Here is an 8486-nt window from a genome sequence, read left to right on the forward strand (position 1 = left end):
CGCCTGCCGTTGGCTGTGTCCCTGCGGCCCATCGTCGGGCCGGAGTGGTGTGCCCATTCGTGAAGGGTGGCGCTCCGGAGGCGGACACGGTTGTGAGCCTTGGCAGCCGGCCTCTCCCTCCAAGTCCGCACAGGCCCCTCACGCCCGCCAGAGCCCAGCTTCCCGGATTGTTTCCTGGAAAGCCTCCAGGGGCAGGGTGAGCAGGGCCAAGCATGTCCCACCCAGCCTCTGGCCCTGAGCCATGACCAGAGCTCATCTGCCTGTTTTGCCCGGAGCAGGGACAGCGGACAGAGACCCTTGTCCTAGGGAGTCTGAATCCCGGTGACTGGGTCCTTGTCAGGCTCTGCTCTCCCAGTTAGAGCCAGGCGTCCTGCTCACAGAGGGTCCAGTGTGTCCACAGAACCACGGGCAGACCCTCATCGGTCCGGGAACGTACAGCTGGAACGGACACACTTAACTACGGGCGGGACCCTCATTGTGGCTCCTCGGGCTACAGAACACAGACTTCCTGTAGCAGGTAAGACCGGTGGGAGCCCCAGATACCCCTCCCCACACCTCGGTGTAATAAATCACACACCGCGTCCAGGCTCGCACGGCAGAGGTGAGCAGGGGTGAGGCTGTTTCCTACAGCAGGTGAACGTGGCCTCTGGGAAGTGCTTTGTGATGCTTGGCTTGGCAAAGCTTTCTGTGCCACACTGGGATGAGTGAGAGGGAGCCCGTGTGAGTGCGACCAGACTTGGACTCCCTTTGTTTCTGACCCCTGAGTTCCCCACTCTCCAGGGTCTGCGCTGGTGCGCGGTGGCCCCTGGGGTCCACCAGCCCCGACTCCGAACTGGCGGCCCCAGCTCTCTCGGGCTCGCTTGCCCAGGGTGGTGGCTGGGGAGCTTTACCAAAGGCCTTGGAGTCCTGCTGCCTCCACAAGAGTGTCTTGGGGAGACCGAGGAGATCTTCCGATTCATGGATTCTGGGTCCGAGAACTGGCTCAGGTAGGGAAGCAGGTCAAGCGATCCCATTTCCCACTGGGGCAGCGGACGTCAACCACGTTGTTTACCTTAGGTCCCTGTTCTCTGTAAGCTAGTGTTCCTCACAGCGTGACCTCTGAGCACACCGGCATGGTCCCGGGGCCTCTGGGCGGGGGTGAGGGTGGCGTGCGGTGAGCTACACGTCCTCGGCCCCACCCTGGACCCACCGAAACCGAAATTCCAGGCCTGTCCTAGCCCCACCTGTGATCGCGTGCCCAAGTGTGGGAGCTGCTACTGTCAGCCACCCCCTTGCCGGACACCCAGGTCTCGCAACACCGTATTGGGGGGTTGCCTGCGCCGACTCTGTGGGTCAGGCCCGCTGGACCACTTCGACCGTGCCGTGGGCCCTGGTCAGCCACAGCCGCTGGAACGGGCACCACGGCCCAGTAGCCCCCAGCATGTGCTTCCTCCCAGCTTGGGGGACCACAAGTCTGACTACTCTGTTGTCAGGGCTCTGGAAGCTGGTAATTCTTCACTGCTAGGGACAGCGACCAGAGTGCCTGGGACATGTGGGTGTCGTGGTTCAGGGACCAAGAAGTGGAGCCCCTGAGTCCTGGGGTCAAGCACCTGTGGGGACCTTGTCCACGGAAGGCAGAGGGCCTGGCACCGGAGATGGGAGGCCTGCGGCAGAGGGGGCTTCGTAGGCCCACCGAGCACAAGCCCATCTGGTGAGGTTCTCAGGGACAGTGCCAGCTCGTGTGTGTGGGCCTTGGTGGCACGTGGCATGTCCCACTGGTTCTTAGGCAGGCAGGACTCAGGTGTCCTATCTCCTGAACACTCACCCCTTCCTGTTTGCCCTCCAGGGTCCAGAGACAGCGCTGTTCCCAGGCTCCTCCTCCCCAGGCTCAGCACACACGAGCTGTCGCTGTTTTCAGGGCCTCCGCGAATTCCAGCCGAGCCCTGGATTCAGCCCCTGCCATATCTTCCCCACGTCCCCATCCCTGTCCTGCAGCTGGCTGCCCTACGAGCCCTGGACGTGGGGGGCGGGTGGGAGGGGTAAGGCGCCAGCTTTCCTTCAGCTCCTGCAACTAACTGTGGCTGCCCGGGGCAGAGCCCAGGAGTGCCCTGGAGGACGCCTGACCTCCACCAAGCCTCTCCTCTAGGCTCCAGGCCCCAGGGGCATCTCAGCTCCTATCTCAACAGGATGTCGGGGGCATCTGTTCCCAAAGAGCCAAGACTGAACGAGAGAGCGTCCCCCACACGGGCAGAGCTATCGGCCACACTGGACACCACACGCCCCAAACAGCAGCAGCTTCCCCGAAGCCAGTCCCCAGAAAGGATGGGACTTCTGTGATCTGCCAAAAAGGGTCTCTGGTCTGCTCTCAGAGTGTGAGACTTTACAACGTTGGAAATTGGAAGATGGGACAAGCGGAGTGTCAGTGAGGGGAACAGCCTCTTCAGTCTGCAAGTTAAAAAGGAAACGAGATGCTTGTCCTTGGAGGACCCTGGGGGAACCAACTTATTGTATGTATTTTAAAATCGGTACCTAACGCAAGAGGATCCCGCGTTGGAAGACGGCCGTGTGCGAGGCACCAGGAACCCCTCCGCTAAAACAGCCTGTGCTGTGGCCTCCATCGGATTGAGCCACTCATGGAAACCTGGAGTCTGTGGAAGGTTTGTAACTTGCCGGGAAAGACTCCGGTGGTTCGATGTGGTTCGTTGCACTCAGCGCAAGCTCTTGGCGCAGCAGCAGCTTCCCATCCCCGCCGGTCTCGTGGCAGGCCGCCGCACTGGTGCTCCTGGCGCATCGCGCACAGCTTACGGGATCCAGATGCACAGAGGGCCCTGGCTCCAAGTATGGAGACGTGCGTGGGGACCCCCGAGCGCCCCTTCTGAGCACACAGGAGCCCACGTGGCTGGGGGGCGGGCTCGTTCTACGCCTCCCACACGGATGCGAGGCCCTCTGGCTGAAGTGACTTCCAGGGTATTTTTTTTTTTTTTAAAGATTTTATTTATTTATTTGACAGAGAGAGATCACAAGCAGATGGAGAGGCAGGCAGAGAGAGAGAGAGAGGGAAGCAGGCTCCCTGCTGAGCTGAGAGCCCGATGCGGGACTCGATCCCAGGACCCTGCGATCATGACCTGAGCCGAAGGCAGCGGCTTAACCCACTGAGCCACCCAGGCGCCCCTTCCAGGGTATTTTAAGGGACCCTGGTGGCTCGGTCAGTCCAGCATCTGACTCTTGGACTTGGCTTAGGTGGTGAACTCAGGATTGTGAGGTCGCCTCCTGCATCCGTCTCCATGCTCAGCAGGAAGTCTGCTTGAGATTCCCTCTTTCCCTCTGTCCCTCTCCCCACCCCCTAACACAAATAAATGTCTCTTAAGAATAAAATAAAGGGCTAGCACCCTTTCCTCTGACCTTATTTTCCTCTTTTCTCCCCTTTGGGACCCAAACATTATAGACTAAGATATTCAAATGCAACCGCATATAAAAGAAAAATTAGAAAGTGACCATGCAGGTCACCTGGGTAGCTTAGTCTGTTGGGTGTCTGCCTCTGGCTCAGGTCATGAACCCAGAGTTCCAGGATCCAGTCCTGCATTGGGCTCCATGCTCAGTGGGGAGTCTGTTTCTCCTCCGCCTCTGCCCTCACTCATGGTCTCTCTCTCTCTCTCTCAAATAAATGATAAAATCTAGAAAGAAAGTAAGTAAGTAAGTAAGAAAATGACCATGCTGTCACGCAGTCTAAGAAAAGACCAAATCAGACTTTCTGTTTACCACTCACACTAATCCTTAGCACAGAGACAGGTAATAATAACAATAACACAGAAAACCCTGGGGAAGGAGGAGAGTCTGATTTCCAGAGTTACCACATTATTAGATTCAAAGATCTAGTCTTCAACAGAAAAATCACCGGGCGCACCAAGAAATGGGAAAGCGGCACGCCCATTTGACGGGAAAGAGCTCAACAGAAACTGTTCCTGAGAAAGACCTGGCAGGTCTGCTGAACAAAGACTTTAAAACAATTGTCTGAAGGATGCTCAGAGACTTAAGGAAGATGTGGAGCATGTCCAGGACATGATGTGTGACTAAAGTGGCGAGACCGACAAAGAGGTAGAAAACCGAAAGGGAGACGGAAAAGAAAGCGCGGAGCGGAAAGCGCAAGAACGGAGATAAAGACAATCATCCAAGGGCGGACCTGAGCAGCAGAACTAAGGACTGGCAAACACGACACAGGACAATAGAAACGATCAACTCTGAAGAACTGAAGAAAAAAAAGATCGAAGCGAACAGAGCCCAAGGGACTTGTGACATCACCAACATGTGCATCAGGGGGTCCCAGAAGGAGGAGAGCGAGGGAAAGAGATGGAGAGCAGCTGGAGAAATTACGGCTTAAACTTCCCAGATTTGATGAAAGACATAAATATAAATATAAACATAATATATATATTTTATGTGTGTGTGTGATATATATAAAATATAAACATAAGATAAACATCCAAGAGGCTCAGTGACCTCCAAGTTAAGGTAAACCCAAAGAACGTACACTGAGACACAGTGTGATCAAACCTTCAAGACAAAATAGAAAGAATTTTGAAAGCAGCAGGAGAGAAGCTGCTGGTAGCATCCAAGGGTCCTCAGTCAGACAACGGGTGGATTTCTCATCAGAAAATTTGGAGGCCAGAAGGCACCTGGCTTCTATAGCCAAAGTGCTAAAAAGAAAAAAAGTGTCAACTAAGAATCCTATTTCTACCAAAACTGTCCTTCAAGAGTGAGGGAGAAATTAGGACATTCCCCCGTACACAAATGCGGAGGGAGCTCATTACCATTAGGCTTGCCCTGAAAGAGATGCTCAAAGGAGTTCTGCAGGGTGGGATGAAAACAGTCACGTAGTAAAGGAAATCCCCACATGGCCATCTCAACTGATTCAGAGGAAAGCATGAGCCAAAAATTCAGCGCCCCTTCATGATAAAAACACTCAATGAACTGGGAGTAGAAGAAAACTATCTCAACATAATAAAAACCGTAGTCGAAAAATCCATAACAAGCCTCATAGTCACTGGCGAAATACGGAAAGCTTTTCCTCTAAGATCGGAATAGAACAGGGACATCTGCTTATACTACTTCTCTTCACTACAGTCTGAGAAATTCCAGCCAGAGCAATTGGACAAGAAAAAGAAATAAAGGGCATCCCCTTTGGAAAGGAAGAAGTAAACTTGTCTCTGTTTGCAGATAATGTGGTCTTATATGTAACCCCCTTATATGTGACCCCCTCGGGCCCTGCTGCTGGGAGCAAAAGGTCACCCTCAGGGGAACAGCAGGGCCCTTCCTCGAGCTGTCAGTCACGTGATCCCACACGACCCAGCAATTCCACTCTCGGGCAGGGACCCCAGAGACCGGAAACGGCATCTGCACCCCGTGGTCATAGCAGCGATGTTCGCAGGAGCTGAGAGACGGGAGGGATACCAGTGTCCGTGGACGGGTGAACGGACTGGGGAGGTGCGGGAATCCCACACACGGGAACGCTGTCAGCTTCTGCTGGGAAGGACATTCTGCCTCGTGTAAACATGGGCAAACCCTGAAGACGCTGTGCTCGGGGAGATGAGGCAGCCGGAAAGACGGACAGCGTGTGACTCCACCAGATCCGCAGCCAGCATTACAGGGACAGGAAGCGGAAGGCTGATCTCAGGGGCCGAGGAGGTGACGACTTGGAGCCGGTGTCCAACAGGACCACATCAGCCGTCCGGGACGAGAAGAGCCCTGGAGAGGGACAGTGGCGCTCTCCACGCGACGGGACGCGGCGACGGGACGCCACAGACCTCCACGCTCACAAAGGGTCAGGAGGACGTTGTGTATATTTTACCACAATAACAAAAAAAGGAAAAGGAAACAATTTTTTTAAAAATTGGAAACAAGCTAAACAGGCGGCAACTGGAGAATTTTTAACCCGGAAGGAGAGAGAGTTGGGCGTGGCCCTCCTGCTTTCCCGCGCAAACTGGGCGTCTCCGAGCGCGGCCGGTAACACACCGAGGCCGGGGCGGGCTGTCCGCTGCCCAGGAGCAAAGGTCAGAAGCGCACAGTCTAGACGACACCCAGCCGGGTTCACCGGCCTCCCGTTCTGGTGCGTTCCTGAGCCTTCTGGGGAGCAACCCCCACCCACACAGCCAGGAGGGTCCCCAGAGGGGCACAAAGGGGGCGTGACGGTGTCGGAGAAGGAGCCTACACAGAGGGGCAGAGTGTGCTGATGGACAGCTGGTCTCCATCACCCCCCACAAGGGAGAGGGGACAAAAGCCGCGATGTTGGGGGGACCCCTCTGCCTACCCTGCAGAAAGCAAGGGCGCTTCTCTGGCGGGTCTGGAGTGCGAGAAGGTGCAGCGCGGCCCTTCCTCTCTGCACCCTGGGCCGCTGGCCTTGTCCGCCTCCACCCCACACCCACCTCCCCTGCCCGCCTCAGAGGACGGGGGCAACGGACCGAACTTGCCAATGTCGTGACCTGGACGTCTGGGTTGAGAAGACTCCGCGTCGGGGGACGTCCCTCCATCCGGTCCTCTCCTGTCCGAGTCCTCTGTCTGTCTCCGCGACTGGCCCCGGCCAGGCCGGAAGGACAGTGGCTGCACGAGCGTCACCTCGACGCAGACAGCATCACCTCCCGGACGTCCTTCCTCTGTTAGACGACTCTTGATTTATTTTCCTCATGGTATGTTTTAGGTAGGGTTTGTGGTCCCCTACGGCAGCGGCGGCAAAGGTGGCGAAAACGCATGTATTCTGAGAGCTTCCCAGCAGGTGGCAGCCGCGCGCCTGTTTGGAGACAAACCCGGCCTCACCGCGGCCCGGACCGACCCGGGAGGCTCCAGGGGACGCTCAGTGCCCGTGGGCTCCTGAGGCAGCAGAGAAGTGGTCCGGAATCCAAGCGCCTTTCTGGCCCGACGTCATCTCAGACCCGTGCTTCTCAGCACGGCATGACACGGGACTCTCAGAAGATGGTGGGTTTTGTTTTTATTCCAGCGTGTTCGGGCGTGGAAGCGACCAGGTGATGCGAGACGACAGGGACCCCGCGGATCTGACACCCGAAGACACATGGTGCCCGTCAGTACCACGGCCGGGCGTGAGAGCTTTCTTAAAAGTCTGGGAAAAAATTAACCGTCTGTGCTCTGGAATAGATGCTGTATTAAATATTAAAAATGTGATTTAGGAGCTTCGCGGGTACCCGTGGCTCCCACGCAGGTCTCTTCCGTTTAATGTCAAGCATCTATGCCTGGAAGCCAGTGTCCACAGCCACAGCAGCTGTGAGTCCATTTTAAGTGGGAAAAATTACAATAGTACTAAAAACCAGGAAAACATCTTTGTGCAAGTAACACCTACATATCATTGAAGGTGAAATGCTAAACACTTCCCTTCCCAAACACAGGGATGAGCACGGCTGTGCACAAGCCCATGGCAGGCACTCGACCTCTGTCGGCCCCAGCCCTGCCCCGAGTGTGAGCACACTCTTCTGTGTATCCCTGGGCCCTGCGAAATGCCCTCCTGGGATTGCGATCACTTACCCATTGTTCCTGAGCTGTGACCCTCGGTTTTCCCCACACATTATTATTTCTTTTTTCAAGATTATTTATTTATTTATTGGACAGACAGAGATCATGTGTAGGTGGAGAGGCAGGCAGAGAGGGAGGAAGCAGGCTCCCCGATGAGCAGAGAGCCCGATGCGGGGCTTGATCCCAGGACCCTGGAATCATGACCTGAGGCGAAGCCAGAGGCTTTAATCCACAGAGCCACCCAGGTGCCCCAGACACATATTTTTTTAAAGACTGTATTTATTTATTCGAGAGAGAGAGAGCACGAGTGGTGGGAGGGAGGGCAGAGGCAGAGGGAGAAGCAGACCGTCCACTGAGGAGGGACCCAACATGGGGCTCAATCCCAGGACCTTGAGATCATCACCTGAGCCAAAGTTAGACGCTTAACTAAGTCACCCAGGCGCCCCCTCCACATATTATTTTGGTAAAGTTCTTTTATTGATTTGGGGGGTTGTAAATATAAAAGATTCCTATATAAATAGTGCTGGGAAAAAATTGAGAAAAGTTTTCAATTAGCAATAATCGCCCATCAGATAAGCCTCACCGGCTGTGATACGGCCACTGCACAAAGCCGGGAAGAGCTCCAGAGATCCGTATGTCCTCACAGTTGAGATACCAAAAACCCGGAAGTTTTCTGTGTCAGAAATGTCACCCTTGGAGACGTCTGTACACTGTGCCTGTCCTAGGTTTGGGTTTGGACGAGGCAAGGTCTAGGATACAAACACCTGTACACCTGGGATAAGGTGGATCTATTTTATTTTGCGGAAATCATAGCAAAATTCCATAACATGATGCCAGATCATTTATGCAGGAAACAATCACCAGTACCAAATAATGTCACTCATTATTTAGAGGAAATAAAAACTACAAAACCGAACAATTAAAATGATGGAAAATGTGACAAGTACGATGGTTTCCGGGGAAGTGAGTGCTGGCCAGCTGTGCCCCCTCTT

At 54.8% G+C, this 8486-nt stretch overlaps 1 non-coding gene across 1 annotated transcript; it reads right to left on the bottom strand.

The window, feature by feature from the left end:
• Positions 1-7967: 7967 nt before the first annotated feature.
• Positions 7968-8106, bottom strand: LOC125099423 (U4 spliceosomal RNA). The gene has a single exon (XR_007127156.1). It is a non-coding gene; the product is annotated as a U4 spliceosomal RNA (small nuclear RNA).
• Positions 8107-8486: the final 380 nt, after the last annotated feature.

Source organism: Lutra lutra, chromosome 4 (genome assembly GCF_902655055.1).
Source record: "Lutra lutra chromosome 4, mLutLut1.2, whole genome shotgun sequence".
Taxonomy (NCBI): domain Eukaryota; kingdom Metazoa; phylum Chordata; class Mammalia; order Carnivora; family Mustelidae; genus Lutra; species Lutra lutra.